The sequence below is a fragment of the Acomys russatus genome, chromosome 2, assembly GCF_903995435.1.
Source record: "Acomys russatus chromosome 2, mAcoRus1.1, whole genome shotgun sequence".
In the NCBI taxonomy this organism is placed as follows: Eukaryota; Metazoa; Chordata; class Mammalia; order Rodentia; family Muridae; genus Acomys; species Acomys russatus.
Genome location: NC_067138.1, coordinates 60,523,164 through 60,539,562, shown reverse-complemented (window position 1 = coordinate 60,539,562; position 16,399 = coordinate 60,523,164).

Sequence of the window (16,399 nt, the reverse complement as noted above, 5' to 3'; positions counted from 1 at the left end):
AAGATGTTAGTACAAAGTAATCCCTAACTGTTGCCTCCCCTGCCTTCTTAGGCCTCTAAGTTTAGCAAGATTTTTTCTTAACACCATTTATTGCTCAGTGAGACACTGATCTGCCAAGTGCTTCAGGTGTTTTCATTTAATCTTCATGATGACCTGTATTATAAAACTATTCACATTTTATAGAGGAATAAAATGAGGCACAGAGAATTGAATTCCCCATTATCATATAGCTGCTTGTGAGGCAACTTTGATTCAAACTCAAGTTTGCCTGTATCTGGCACCTAGTCTTATAAGGACAAGCTGTATGGAGTCAGAGCTCATTGGGAGGCTGTTTTAATGGCACAACATCTGAAAAAGTGGATTTAATCAAAACCACACTCGGTATCCCTTTCATCACAGATCAAATGTCATACATGATTCTATCCTATACTACATTGGAGCTTAATAAACGCAGTACCAGAAATCATTTTTCTAGGGTTAAAATATATTTCTATTTCTACAATTCATCATGGATTGCCATGCTTATCCAGCAGGCTACCAGGGTGAGACTTGATAGGCTGTGACCTTATGATGGGGAAAAAGGTCTTCTTCTGTCACAGACCTAGGAGAGGGGAAAAGGGTGAAAGAGGGAAGGAGGGAGGAATGGGAAGACAAAAGTGAGAGGATGATAATTAAGATATAATCTGAATAAATTAATAAAATAAATTCTAAAAAAGAATCATCCCCAGCTCAATAAAGTGCTCATTTTATAAGAAGTGAATGAAAACTGAATTCAACTCACTGAATCCCAAGGCTTTAACTTCATGCTCTCTCTAGGGCATACAGGTTCAGGGTGAAATTCTGTACCTATTATTACTTTTATTTATCTTGAGCACATGTTGTGTGTTCCTACTATACACAATGGAGGCCACCAGTGAGTCAAGTAGAGTTTGCATAACAGAACAGTGTTTGCCACAATAAACAGTAACTTAGGTATTAACTAGTGAGGCTCACACTTCCTCCTTTAGTCACATGTTTCTATTTCTTTTTTACATAAAATGTTATATGCTTTCTTTATTTGATCATAAATCCACACATGTGGAAGCAAAGACTGCTCTTCTAACCTGTCCTTAACGGAATCTAGCAAAGTAGGTGCTACCCAATAGCTCAGACCAAAAGATTTTTATTGAGTAAAAAAATTACAAAAACAGAGGCTGGAGAGGTGGCTCAGTAGTTAAGAGTACTCACTGCTTTTCCAAAGGTCTCAAGTTCAGAATCCTGCACACATGTCAGGCAACTCACAATCACTGTATTTCCAGCATTAGAGGACCTGACACCTTCTTCTGGCTTCCATGGGCACCTACACAGAGATAAGTAGACATCAGTAAATAAAACAATTTAAAATAATAGTGTAAGATAAGTAACACAGAGACCTCAAAATTGCAAATAATGAGAGACCTTGGAGCACTCAGTCCTACCTGGGATGCCTTTACAAGGTCTTTGTCTCAAGGATCAGGGATTTATGCAGAAGAGGAAACTGGAAGACTTTACAAAGTAAAGGTGACCTATGACTCCAAAGAAACAGTGTCTTCCAGACACAACAAGACTGATATACACATGGACTCCCAGAGACTGTGACAGCATGCACAAGGCCTGTACAGGTTCCAACCAAACAATATGTCAGCACTGAGAAAATGAAGTCAGCACAAAGTCCCTCCTCCCACCAAGAAGCTATTGGTTACTGCTTGGCAAGGGGAAACCCCATTTTCTTTAAAGAAGTATCCTTGGGAACATCAGCCACACTCCAGGGCAGGTCCAATGTCCAGGAGTAATTGAACAGCACAAAATGGGCTCTGAGATCTTCCTTCTCTCCTTTCTAATTTCTTCCTTCCTTTCTTTTATTTTTCCCTCTCTCCCTTCTTTCCTTTCTTTCTTTTGTGCACAATTTGTTTTGTTTTTGTATTTTTGTATTATGGCTTTTCTTATTCTGTTTTATTTTGGTATTTTTGTTTTTTAATTTAGTTTTTATTAATTTTTATAAAGTATATTTTGATCATATTATTTCCCCATCCCTAACTTTTTCCAGAACTTTCTCTTCTAATTACCCATCCAACTTCATGTTCTTTCTCTCTTTGTCTCTCAAAAACAAGAGATTAGTGTCCCAGCTTACTTAGCTTAATTAGTCAAGTAGAGATCAACATATCCCTATTTCCTCTTCTTTATTTAAAACAGAAAATGTTTGTGCACATTGCACAGAGCAACCCCTTTACTTAGGCAACCAATTTAGTACCAATTTCTGCTAGAAAATCCTTTCATAGACAAACATCCAGAAAGAACATTTACTCAAATGTCTTGATACCCATTAATACAGTAAAGTTATCACAGGATATTAGCCTTCACACCAAGCTGCCCATGGGTATTAATGGCTGACAATTCATAAATGACTTTCTCTGAGAATATACTCTGATTAAAAGTAATACCTTTTTGCAAGGTTTATATGTTTTCAATTGAGTCATTGTTCTTTCAGTGTTTGGAAGGTAAGGAAGATAAGGGGATAGGAAACAAAGGTCCTGTCTCTTTGCCTCAACCTGGAACAACTCTGAAAGGCTGCCTCTGGTGCAGAGCTCCTCCTGGAGAACCTGTTGAGGAAACTTTTGGGTCTGCATGATCTTCCCCTTTGGCCCAATTCTGTTTCATTACCACCATCACCACTGGGATCCCAACAAGTACAACAGCTGGGGTTTCCAGAATGTTCCTTCATGGATGCAACTTCTCAAATGAGACTGTGTTCTGGAAAGCCTCTTCCACAAAAGACCTTGGACTGCCTCACAGCTTCCTGAAACCAGGATATGTTCTGTGAGCTCGTGGTTTCTCACAGTTCGCTTCCAGACTTCCTACAGGTGGACCAAGGGAGGGGAACTGATTCAGAATGAGCCCACACTATTTGACATCACCATTTCTTGTCACATTTTAAAAATTCCTAACTTGACTCCTCTACCTTTCTATTTCTGTTTCAGTTCAGTTATAATCTTTAAATGAAAGGCTGATACTAAAAGCATATAAACCACTTATCAGTTGAAACATCAGTCTATCTACTATAATGATACCAGAACATTAAAACATGCCACTATTAGAGTCTCCAGAGAAATCTAAAATTTTATCCAATTTTAAAAGTCCTTACAATTGTTTTCGCTGTGGCTATCGTTGTTGCTGTTGATGATGTTGCTCTAATTTTGGTATCTAAATTGGAATATCACTCTCATCCTCAAGGTAATTCTGAAGAGACTGTGTGCAAAGACCAGGCCGCATATAAGTAAATCAAGCTTCAATTTATTAAAACAAAGTTGACGAATTTTGAAACTTCTCTAAACTGTACTTTTAAAAAAGATCTCTAACATTATTCCCTTATGAATTCTAATTAAAGCTACAATTTTACACCCTCTGCGTTAGCTAAACCAAACTACTCTGATGCCTGCCTAGCAGTCTCCAACCTATAGATTATAATCCAAGGGAAAAATTGACATTCTTTCGTGTCTGAAGATGAAAACATGGTAATTGAAATTGTGCCTGGGATTTCTATAGGTCAGTCTATGCTTTGTCATATCCTGGTATCTCACTTGCCATCAATCAATTCTGACTAGAATATGAGCTTCCATGTGATCTTGCATTAATATTATTCTACAAAACAAGGCCTACTAGATCACTCATATTTTTTCATCCCTGTGACCAATACCTGAGCAAAACTAATTTAGGGAGGCCATATTTATTTTGGCTGCCAGTTCCAGGATACCCAGTTCACACTTAGATGGCTTCATATGCTTGATCAGACATGGTGGCAGAGTCATAATGAGAAAGTTCTTCACCTCATGGGAAACAGAAAGCAAAAAGGAAGTATAAAACAGACCAGGAACCTTATGAAACATGACCGCAATGAAATACTTTCTCAAACTAGACCCTACCTCCCTACATTCTCAGAACTTGCCAGAAGAGCACCATTAGCTAAGGAACAAGCTTTCAACATATGATGCTGGGTAACACTTTATACTGACACCATGCACCTGGGTGTATTTATCTATATGTGAATGCATATAAAAATAAAAAATGTACACTCATTTCCTAACTGAACACAGGGTCTTCCAACTAGAGGTGGCCTTCAGTAAATTTTGTAGAGCTATAGGAATTTAAATTGAAAGCCTCTGGAATGTTTTACAGAGGGCCTCTCACACATGCCCTCCCTTTTTTTAAGAATCCATAGACAGGTCTAAGAGAAAGAAAAAAAGAAAAGAATTGAAAACAAAAAGAAAGAAAGATCTAAGATCTGTAGTGGTACCTTCCTGCACTGCCTCATCAGAGACCTAGAATACTATAACCCTTCAAACGGGACACACAGTATCTTATTATCAAGGCAGATAATCACTGGATCACACACTGAGTGGCCAAAAGGACAGGATTCTACCACACCAGCCAACAGGACACACTTCCCTTCATGCAGTCCAGCAAACCCAGCTGTGATGACAGCCCATTTGTACATAGAACCAAGCATAACCAGCAGTTTTATTTTCATTGGCAGCTGCTTTTACGGTCCTGATGTGCCTGTTCCAGTTCCTTAGTTAGGCTTTCCAGACTTTAAAAATGATCTTTCCATATTTTCTACAACTTGGCAAGGTGGCAGGAGTATGGGACCTATGTAAGTGACTGAAAAGCCCATGTGTTTCTGCTGCTCTTTGTAGCAAAGAGGATGCATGTCCCTGTAAGGAGACAGTTACTTGGCATCAGGATTCTATGTTTTTTAGACTAACTGCATTTTGAATACAGGCTCAAATTTAAATAATAACTAAATAAGTAGCTTAATTTTTTTCAGAAATACAAATTTGAGGAAAGCTTGCAAAGTGCGATTAGATGTTAGTCTAACAAACTAGCATTTGGATGAATGTAAGTTCTTCAAAGGCAGAAGTGCTTCCAAGAAACTGTTCTAGTTTTCCTACTAGATGGTTGTGATAAAAACACTGGCCAAAGGCAATTTGGGAAGGAAAGGGTTTATTTAACATATAGCTCAAGTTGGTAGGAACTTGGAGGCAGGAATGGAAGAAAAGACCAAGGAGGCGTGCTGCTTACTGGCTTGCTCCCATAGCTTGCTCAGCCTGCTTTAGGAAACAAACCAGGACCACCTGCACAGTGGGCTGAGTGCCCCATATCAATCATTGATCATGAAAATGCCGCTACAGGCTTACCTACAACCTGATCGTGGCAAGTCTGCAACTGAAGGCTGCTCTTCCCACGTGACTCTAGTTTGTGTCAAATTAACAGAAATAAACCAGCAAAGAAACTTAAGATATTTTTATATAGAAATCATGGGCAACAAAAGAAATCAAAATACTTTTCTAACATGAATAACTTTTAAAAAGTTTGTTCTTTGATAAGTTCATAGATTTACAGAATGCATTCTGATTACTCTCACTTCCAACAACTTGTTATGCCCAGTCCAGACTTATCAAACCCTTCTCCTCCTTAAAAGACCCATTCATATTAGTGGGTTTTGTTTTTGTTTTTGTTTTTCAGTGTGCCACTCAGTTTAACCATGGCCATCTTAGTGATCATGGTTTTGGAATGACCCTTTGGACGATGGTGGTCTCGTCAGGGGGATCACAGCTGAAGATAAGGACTTCGCATCCTCTATAATCCATTAGTAGCCAGCTGGCCAACAAGGAGGATTAGGGCCTCATAAGTCCCTCCTACATCCGTGACTGACTGGTGGCAGGAAACTATGGCTGCTGTGTAGTTGAGATTGCTTATGGCTATGCCTAGCTTAATTTAAATTATTTCATAAGCCATGACGTCCATTATCATCTTTAGATAACATTCTGTCAATGCAAAATATAGCTCTCACTTCAATGGGAATGGTTTGTTCTGGAGCTAAACTTGAGTGACCAGGACCTGGACACAGATTAAAATTCCACCAAAAATGATGGATTCCAACTTGGAAATGGTTTCATGAAGTTTGTATAGTGACAGAACAAAGAAAGTAATAAATCAAGACTTATTTCCCCCAAATACGTTGGTAGAAATCAGGCTTACAGCAGGTTAGAGCAAAGCAAGAGAATGTTTGCTGAAAGTTTCAGACACACTGTGAGACTATTTTTAGCTTTGGGTTTGGTGGAAGATAGTGTTCTGTTAATTGAATACATTCTAGGTCACTTTCCCTGGTGGTCACAAGAATATTCGGTCAAGACAGAAGTGGGCAATGAATGACCATTACAGGCACTTAATATAGCCTGAGATAATTTGGTTCTGAACCTGCTACATTCCAATGTTTCATAACTGGGAAGTTCTAGTCAGCCAAGCAGCCTTAGAGAATCTTTAACACAGGATTAACAATTTTTTCAGTGAAAATCATTTCATAATTTCCATCCTAATTTAAGTGATCATGTTTTTAACATACATATTTATCACAAGATATAAAATGTGTTAATTGTACATTAAATTCTACAAGGCCTTCAGAACACATCATTGAGAAGGGAAAATCTCAGAGGCGCATACGAGTGACATCAATCTGCTAGCCTTTCCAACCCACTGCTTTGTATTCCATCTAAGAAGTTCCCTTATCAAATTAATAAATTGAGACAGACACACAATGTGTAATTTGTATATTTCTTTCTCCATTCAAACTGCACAAAATAGGGTGAAATTGATTTGTTGGTTGATTAAATTTAGATTTATGGGTTAGGAAGATAGCTGAGCAAGGAAAAGCATTTGCTAGTCTTCCAGAGGACTCATTAAATTCCCAACACTCATGTGGTGGCTCGTAGCTGCCTGTAACACCGTTTCAAAGGAGTCTGATATCTTCTTCTAGCCTCCTCATATACCAGGCAAGGATGTGATATACATATGTTCATGTGGGAAAAAACTCACACACAGAAAACAAAAATAAGTAAATCTTTCTCTTAACTTGGATGTGAAGCAACTAAGCAGAAAAGAAAAAAACTTGCAATAAACCATATATGGATGTAAGTTACAAAATCAAGAAATTAATACAAAAAAGGCAAACATATTCAACATACTTCCATTATACAAATTTCCAAGTGGACACTGAGCTTCCTGGTATAGACCATGAAATGGATAATTAGGGCCAATTATAGTTCTCATTTCAGTAAAGGAGGGATTATCAGTTCTGAAGGGAAAACTGTATTTTTCTGTAAATTCCTTCTTAAGCAATTGTTCAGAGAAAAGCTCATGCAAGGAAATTAGATAGCTGAGAAAAAAATCTTTAACCTTATTTCCAGTAAATGATTTAACAAATTTTATTGTAGCAACTAGAATAAAAGACAAGTGTCTAACACTAACTATAATTTATTATGTGAGAATTATAAAGAGAGTAAGCTAATGCAATCTGGTGAGGAGGCTTGTGGTGATTCAATCTAATTTAAAAAGAGAATGATTGCCCCTCTGCCCTCTGCCATACTCAGCTAAGACACAGCAAACCTCTCAAAGGCTTTTAAGTCACATAGAACTGGTACCCATTGAGTGCAAGTCCAGCATACACTGAGGGCCATGCAAGGCTCAGCCTCACTTAGTCCTCCCCGTTCTTACTATGACACCTTCTGCATTCTTGGAATCAGAATGTTTGCACTGAGCCACAGTATGGTGAAAGGATGCAGTTTGCTTTTGCTTTCACTGGGGTCATAGTTAAGAATTTGCCTTGAAGGCTCCCAGCAGTGAGAACTAAGGATACCAACCCAACCACAAAACCTTCTATCTACAATCTGTCCTACCTGCAAGATGTGCTGGGGCAATGACGGAGCAGAACTTGTGGGAGTGACCAACCAGGGACTGGTCCAACTTGAGACCCATGAAACGAGCCCATGCCTAGCATGGCCTGGATAGGCAGGAGCCAGAGGCTGAATGGCCCAGAGACCCAGGACAGAACCAAACACCACTGGGGGGGGGGGAGGTCAATAATTTCTAATAGTCTTCTGCTATACTCATAGAACTGTGCCTAGCTGGGTTGTCATCAGAGAGGCATCATCCAACAACTGATGGGAGTAGATACAGAGACCCACAGCCAAACCCTAGGCAAAGCCAGGAGAAACCTGCAGAAGAGAGGAGGAAGGATTGTAGGAGCCAGAGTGGTCTAGGACACCATGAGGACAAGGCCCACAGAATCAACTAAACAAGGCTCAGAGGAACTCACAGAGACTTGACAATCAAGGGCCCTCTATGGGTCTGAGCTACATCCTCTGCATATATGTTATGGTTGTGTAGCTTACTGTTTTTGTGGGACTCCAAACTATGGGAGTAGGGGGTACCTCTGTCTCCTTTGCCAGCTTTAGAGCACTTTTCCTCCTACTGAGTTGTCTCATCCTGCTTAAAGGGTTAGTGCCTAGTTTTATTGTAATTGTTATGCCATGTTCAATTGATATCTCTGGGAAGCCTGCTCCTTTTTCTTTTTTTTTTTTTTTTTGGTAATGAAATGGAGAACGAGTAGAGCTCAGTGAGAAAGGAGGTGAAGAAAGTACTGGGAAGAGTGGAAAGAGGGAAAATTGCAGTTGGGATGTAATACATGCTAGAAGACTTTTTTCAGTAAAAATAAAAGATTGCCTTGAGCCTCAGGAGATACTTTGGGCTTTTAAACAGTATTATTGGGACTTTGAGAACCTTTGAAGTTGCATGAATGAATTCTGTACCATGAGCTGGCCTTGAGCCATTTGGTGCCAAAAGCAGAATTTTGTTGTTTAAATGTGAAATGTCTTCCACAGGCTTATGGGCTTGAACACTTGGACCCATGTGACGATGTCATTTGGGAAGGGTGCAGACTTTCAGAAGGTTGGGCCTCACCAGAGAAGGGCATCAGTGGAGCTGACCTTGAGATCTTACAGCAAGGTCCACTCCCACTTCACTCCTCTTCCTGACTGTGGGGGTATTGCAACAGCATTCTCCTACTCCTGCGTTATTGCCCTCCTTTCTATAATGGACTGTATCCCCTCAAACTATGAGTTACTCTTTGACAGATATTTTGCCACAGATATAAGAAAAAAGAGTAATTGATGCATTCAGAAGTTGTACCTTTCTCCTATTGCAAAATGAATCCAATGTTGACATTGGACCTACTCATTTCTCTCCAAACCCATGAGGTTACATTCATTTTTAAATTTATTTTTGAAAGGTACTTATACCTCAGAGGAAAAAAAAAAATTATAGTAGGGAATTTGCTCCTAGGAGGGCTTACTGTCTGTAGCTACATGTCTGTCTGGCCACTACCATCAACTAATGGGTGATCACAAAAGGGCAGACAAGGAATTTCATTTTAAAAATATTTTCTGTAATTAACAGCCCTGACTCTAGAAGCTTCTATCGAGTGGATCTCTGTCATTTGATGGTGGGTGAGCATTTTATTGTTTTGATAACATCCTTTTCTATTCTTTTCTTCCAACAATACTTTTTATTAATTTATTCATATTACATCTCAATGGTTATCCCATCCCTTGTATCCTCCCATTCCTCCCTCCCTCCCATTTTCCCCTTACTCCCCTCCCCTATGACTGTGACTGAGGGGAAATTTCTCCCCCTTTATATGGTCATGGGGTATCAAGTCTCTTCTTGGTAGCCTGCTATTCTTCCTCTGAGTGCCACCAGGTCTCCCCATCCAGGGGACATGGTCAAATATGAGGCACCAGAGTACGTGTGAAAGTCATACCCCACTCTCCACTCAACTGTGGAGAATGTCCTGTCCATTGGCTAGATCTGGGTAGGGGTTTGAAGTTTACGGCCTGTATTGACCTTGCCTGGTGCCAGAGTTTGAGCAGGACCCCTGGGCCCAAATCTGCCTATCATAATGTTCTTCTTGTATGTTTCTAGAAACCTTTCCTATTCTTTCAGCTCAAGGGTTGAAAGGAGAAGAGAGTGCCTGGAATTTTGTTGCTGGTTCATGTATTCATTTATCAGTTCTAGTATAGGATAACTCTGTTCTTCTAGCTACTATAAAACATAGAAAATGTAGCAAATTGGGCTATTGCCTAGTTTGCTGGAAGAAGTATCTCCTTCCTGGTACACATCTCTTTGCTATTATAAGCAAATTGAAGGAGAGTTATATCATCCAAGGAAGAGTGTTTATTATCTCATTATAAACACCATCAGATCCTTGTTCCTGCACTTAAAACAGACATTAGAAGTGCAGAGAAAGGTGTCTAAGGTGAGAAATCTCAAAGGATAATTGGTATACATATCTCTGTGTTGAAAAACAATCAACAGTGCCCAGATTATTTCCCTGTACAATCCTTTTGTGCGACCCTGGTAGCCTAGGAAATATCAATTAATCTGGCTAAAAGCACCTTAGAAAACATTAAGTCTTTATGAAACCAGAATACAAGATGAAAAGGAATCACAGGACACCTCAGACTCATTTCAAAAGAGAACCACAGACCCAGTCTTCTGTAGACCACAAAAGCCTTCTTGTGAAAGAAATGCTTTGATATCCATTTTTGCACCTTTTTCTTCTTTCTAAAACCCACAATATAAAGCCACGCCAAGTAGAATTGTAGATGTTTCCATCCATTAAACTGCTCTGGATTGAAAATTGGCACTAATATATAAGAATTTCAAGGTATGTTAATTTCTATTCCATCATTGGAATGGGACCCATGAACATTGAGTTTAAGTTATATGGGCTTATAGTCTCACATATAGTCAGTATTTTTTAAGATATCACATTGACACAATTTTTAAAAACCATGAGTATATAACAAAATACTTGGGTTAGGTAACATAATAAAAAAACGAAACCTGTTTAAACAGGTTGCAGTTCTAGATGTTGGAGGACATGGCATCAATATCTTTGCTGTTCTCAAAAAGACCGTGGTGAATGGCATCATAATCTCAGGAGCACTTGGGGTAAAGGAGATTGCATTACTAGACAGGAAACCAGACCAAGGGGAAGGAGTCAATCTTGTAACCTTCCACATGGCCCTGCCATGTAAAGATCTTATTACTGCTTGACAATACCTCATGGTCACCAAGTCCTTGATCCATGACTATTTTCTATAATCAGGCAAATAAAGATTTTATATACAAAATCATAACTAAATTATTGTTTACTCTCTTAACTGTCCAAATTATATTATATAGAGTTGATATAGCTTAAGTAACTGGTCCTTTATGCTGAGTGCCTATATTGATTCCAAGTTTTCTACAATGCCTGGATTCTTTGTTATATTTTTGAATTTCTTTTCTTTCTTTTGTCTTCCTTATTCTGTAGCATTAATTTGCATACATTATACCATTTTAACAAAAGGGTCAATTGTTGTGCGACTAGTTGAGAAGAGTTAACAATAAATATTTAAGTCTTGTTTCTTCAAAGAATCAACATTATGACTTCAAGTAGGTCTTTGATGCTGCTGCATGATTACACTTAGTTCTTGTTTTAGACTTCATTGAAGAAACAAACAAACAAATAAAAACAAAAAATCAACAGAAACTAAAATGAAAATCAGCAAAAGGCCAACAAAACAAAACAATACCCAAACAAAGCAAAAACGAGACAAAAAAAGTCTTCAAAAATCCCATTGAGTTCATTTTGTGTTGGCCAACTACTCCTGGGCCTGGGCCTTGCCCTGATGAGTGGTTACTCCATTGTACTCCATGTTCAATATGTCAACCTGGTCAGGAACTACAGGTAAAGAACTACAGCTTCTAGTGATTACTGGTGGCCTCTAGGTTCTGAGAAAAGCCAACAATGGGAGCCAGCAAAAGCCAAGAAACTGAATTCTGCCAACATCAAATGAGCTTGGGAGTAGATTCTGCCCCTGTCAGGGTTCCAAATAAGCCAACAGACTGCTGCGTAAGGTTTGAGAAAACAGATGGCTTAGACATACTGGCCCCTGAAATTGTAAGGCAATATACGTGTGTTCATTTAAGTTGCCATGTTTAAATAATTTTACTTTATTCTTGAGAATTTCATACATGTGTTCAGTGAAATATAGTCATACATTCCCTATAATTTTCTTCCTCCACCAACTCCCTCCAACATGCCCTCCTGTCAACCTGCCCTCTTGCTCTTCACCAAGTCTTATTTAGTGCTGAACATATGTGAACGGCTGTGGGGCCATCCACTGGAACATGGAAAACCTAAAAGTGGCAAAACTTTCAAACAATAATAATTGTCCTACCCCAGCAGCTGCCACCAGCAACTCAGTAAGGATTGGGGCCTAGAATGCACCTCCCCTATCTATAGTTTATTTGGGCTGTCTTGATCTTGTGCAGGTAACCACAGCTACTGAATTCTTGAGTACAAATAGCATGTCATATCCAGAAGACAGCACGTCTCAGCATCTTCCTCGCCCTCCAGACGTTGCATTCTTTCAGCCTCCACTTCCATAATGTTCCAAGAGAGGCTGCAATTTTTTTTTAGTAATTGGTCATCTACATCAATAAAAAGGTAATATAAGGTTGACGTCATACAGGAGAAAGAGATGGCACACATATAGCCCATTACACGGGAGGACAAGAAAAAGGCCTCAAGGCTAAAATGGCACTAACCATGAGAAAAGCTGAAATTAGTGTATAGACAGAGAACTTAAGACAGACTCCTCTGGGTTAACTCACTCAAATGGTATATACTCACTTATATCTGCATACTAGCCCAAGGGGCATGTCCCACGAACGCCTTCACTTACCAGGAAACTGGGACAGAAGGGAAGGCATCCTATTGGGACTCTAAATGAGAGACGCATGGGAGAATAGCAAAATAAAAGGATACAGAGGGTCCTAGAAATCTACAAGTAGAACAATATGATAGGCAGATTTGGGCCCAGGGGTCCCGCTCAAACTAAGGCACCAGCCAAGGACAATACAGGAGGTAAACTTTAAACCCCTTCCCAGATCTAGCCAATGATCAGAATATTCTCCATAGTTGAGTGGAGAGTGTGATACGACTTTCTCACGTACTCTGGTGCCTCACATTTGACCATGTCCCCTGGAGGGGGAGACCTGGTGGCACTCAGAGGAAGGACAGCAAGTAGCCAAGAAGAGACTTAATACCCTATGAGAATATATAGGGGGACGTAATCCCCCTCAGGAACAGTCATAGGGGAGGGGAATAATGGGAAAATGGGGGGGGGGAGGAATGGGAGGATACAAGGGATGGGATAAACATTGAGATGTAACAAGAATAAATTAATAAAAATAAATAAATAAATAAATAAATAAATAAATAAATGAAAAAGACAGACTCCTCAATTTCCACCCCACTAAAGTTTGATGAAGTGAGTCTCAGATGGGGGTTTCCATTGCTCCCTAAAAGATGCAGCAGTGAGTGACAGGGCCAATGACTCAAACAAACTGGAGGATATAGAGCTTAAGGCTTCCACAGAAGATGTAAGCCAGCATCAGAAACAGTCAGTGGAGGCTACCACAGAGACGAGTTCCCACAGAGCTGGCTTCTCTCTCTAATGCCAAAGCAATGTACACAGCTGCTTCTTGGAAAAGGAGAGTGAGAGAGAGAAAGAAAGAATTCCATGGCATTATGTTTAACCAAAAAAGACCTTATAAAACAGCCTATTCAAGTTTCTACTATCAGTGAAAATAGAGAATTGAAAAAGATTAATTCAATTTTACTTACAGAGAAGTGAAATAACATTTCGGCAATTTAAAGCGCTACCCACCTGGTGCACATCTGATTCGGGAACCATTATATTTACTGTGGGAAAAATTATACATCTATGTATATGTGCATATGTTTATAGTCTATTTGGCCTCTGTCTTATCAGGCTGTCATCCCATTTTCTGGTTTCTAGCAGAAATTCAATTCATATGCTATCTAACATTTTCTCATTGGCTTCTTATGTTTAAATACATTTAAAGAACCCAAATGCAACCAATGAACCTTTTCATTTCAAATATTTTTCACATCTCTTTACTTTGCTTTGTTGAGGCAATTAAATTCCCTAACACTTATTAAATCTCATTTATTTCTTTCTTTTTTTGTTTGTTTGTTTGTTTGTTTGTTTGTGACATGATCTCACACTGTAAACTAAGCTAGTCTGGAACTCACTGTGCAGCACAGGCTGGCCTCAACCAGCGATCCTCTTGCTTTAATTTCTTGAGTTCTGGAACTGCAGGTCCAACCCACCACACTCGGTTTTAGTTACAAATGTCTGCATTCTATGCAAAACATCTGCCATGACTCTAACACAGAGTAAATTTACTTTCTACAAGTGCATGTCAGCAGTTATTAAATGATAAGTCTGTCCAGCTCTTCCCTACTCAGGGTTGGCACTGTCTACTAAAGCAGAGTTGAATTTGAAGTCCTCATCCTCCTGTCAGCTGTCGTATGTCTGTTCCCTTGGGGGGCTTATGACAGAGAATTCAGAAGAAAGGTAAATATAAAACTGTGGGTGGGAAACCTTTAAATAAGGAAAGGTCTGAAAACTCTGAGGCCAGCTTAGGAACAGAAAATATGTGGAAGCAGTAGTGATAAATAAGAAAAGGAATGAGAAAAATGTTTAAATACTACTATGATTTGTCTTTGTTCCTACTTTTTGAAATAAACACAAAAGAAATGTTATTGGCTTCAAGACTGGCTTTGTGTTTATCTTAATGGTAATTCTCCCAATTTTGAACATTGTAGAAGTCAACACGCTTGTTTATGATGCGATGCAATGAATTATTTTATTCCTTGATGGTTTGTAATCTCTATTATACTGAATTGTACAGAAACTAATCCAAACTACATGACTTGTTTTGAAACATTTTATCTAAAAAAGTGGACAGGATGTATCTCATGAAGCTTCTATATAACTTCATCCATATGCATTGCAAACTATGCTCCATAATACAGAATTGCAGAGTCTTGGGAGGGGTTGGGGTAGGGGTGGGGGGGGAGTGCAGGAAGAGGGAGGGAGAAAGAGAGAGAAAGAAACTGATTCTGGGATTGGCATGGGCTTCTACTCTAATATGAGGTATTGTACCCCTATAACTCAGTTATAATACAAGGTTTACTTCCAGTACTTTGAAAGGGCTTTTGAAACTTCATCCCACCCCTAGTGACACATTTTTCCTCCAACAAAGCTACAACCCTAACCGTTTGACTCCTTTCAAATAGTGCCACTCCCTGGTGACCAAGCATTCAAAATAATGAGCCCATGGGGAGCATTCTTATTCGAATCACCAAACTTGTTAAATTTTACATGTTTATACACTAATGCAGGCTAAAGTGTTTCCTGATGAATCCAAAGTTTCTAATGTGACTTATCATAATTTCCAGTCATGTGAAAAACATAGTCAAACGCTATACTGGTTTATTTTATTTCTTTAAACCATATGCCTTTTCTATGAGACACACAAGCCATGATAACATTTCAAAATGAATACTAAAAATACATAGATTGGCTAGTCACTTGAGAACTAGAAGCAAGCATCTATAGGCATTCTTCTTTGTTCAGCGTGTCACATACTTATCTATACCTACACTACAAGCTTATATGACATCTTCTATCTATTCCTAGCCACCCTCTTCTGGAGTTAAAAGAATGCGTTTGGCACTGGGAAAGATCCCAGCTTCGAAGAAAACATAATAACAAATTTAAACCCTATGATAGAGAAGCTGATAAGCCAGGAAAATCAAAGCTTGATTTTTAAAGCAGCAGGGAGTCAGCAAAGACACTAAAAAAGATGATGGGGTAGATTGCTTTTGCCAAAAAACATTTTCCAAACTTCCCAGAAAGATGATAGTCTACCCACTAGAAGATGGGGCACTTTCAGAAGAAACTCTACTAAGTCCAGAGGAATTTACAAGTCTTCCAGATTTAATAAAAACAAACAAACAGGAATGTGTAAGGCAGAGATGACTATTACAAACAAATAGTAGTGAATTCTTTCATTCTAAAAGAAAAAAGAAAAATGCTTATCCCTCATCTTAACAACATTAAATGTCAGAGCAAAGTGGAACTCTTGCTTAGGAGCAAAGAAGAGAAGAAACGTGCGTGATACTCACTGCTCCAATGGTGATGGTAACAGCAAGGCTGCCTCCATGTTTTCACTGCTGTGAAAAAGCACAATTTTAGTTTTGTGTCTGCTGTTAGCTATAGAATCCCAGTCTATCACTTGCAGACTCTGCCTCAGGCATCCACTACTCATAACTAATTTAAAACTATATAAATACATTAATATGTCTACTCTCTTTTTAACTTAGAGACAATGTGACTATGAGTGAGGGGCCATCTACAAAATAACGTTTACAGCTCTTCAACGGGAAATCATCATCCTATTTCAGCACACTACAACTATTACTGTTGTTTACACCCTAATTCATCCATGTCAGCCTCTTTAGACTTGCGTTCTTAGTGGGCAACAATGTTTTCCCATTTGAGCTTTTGGTAGAGATCCACATGGTCATAAACAATTAGCTACTGACTACTATTAAGTCACCCTG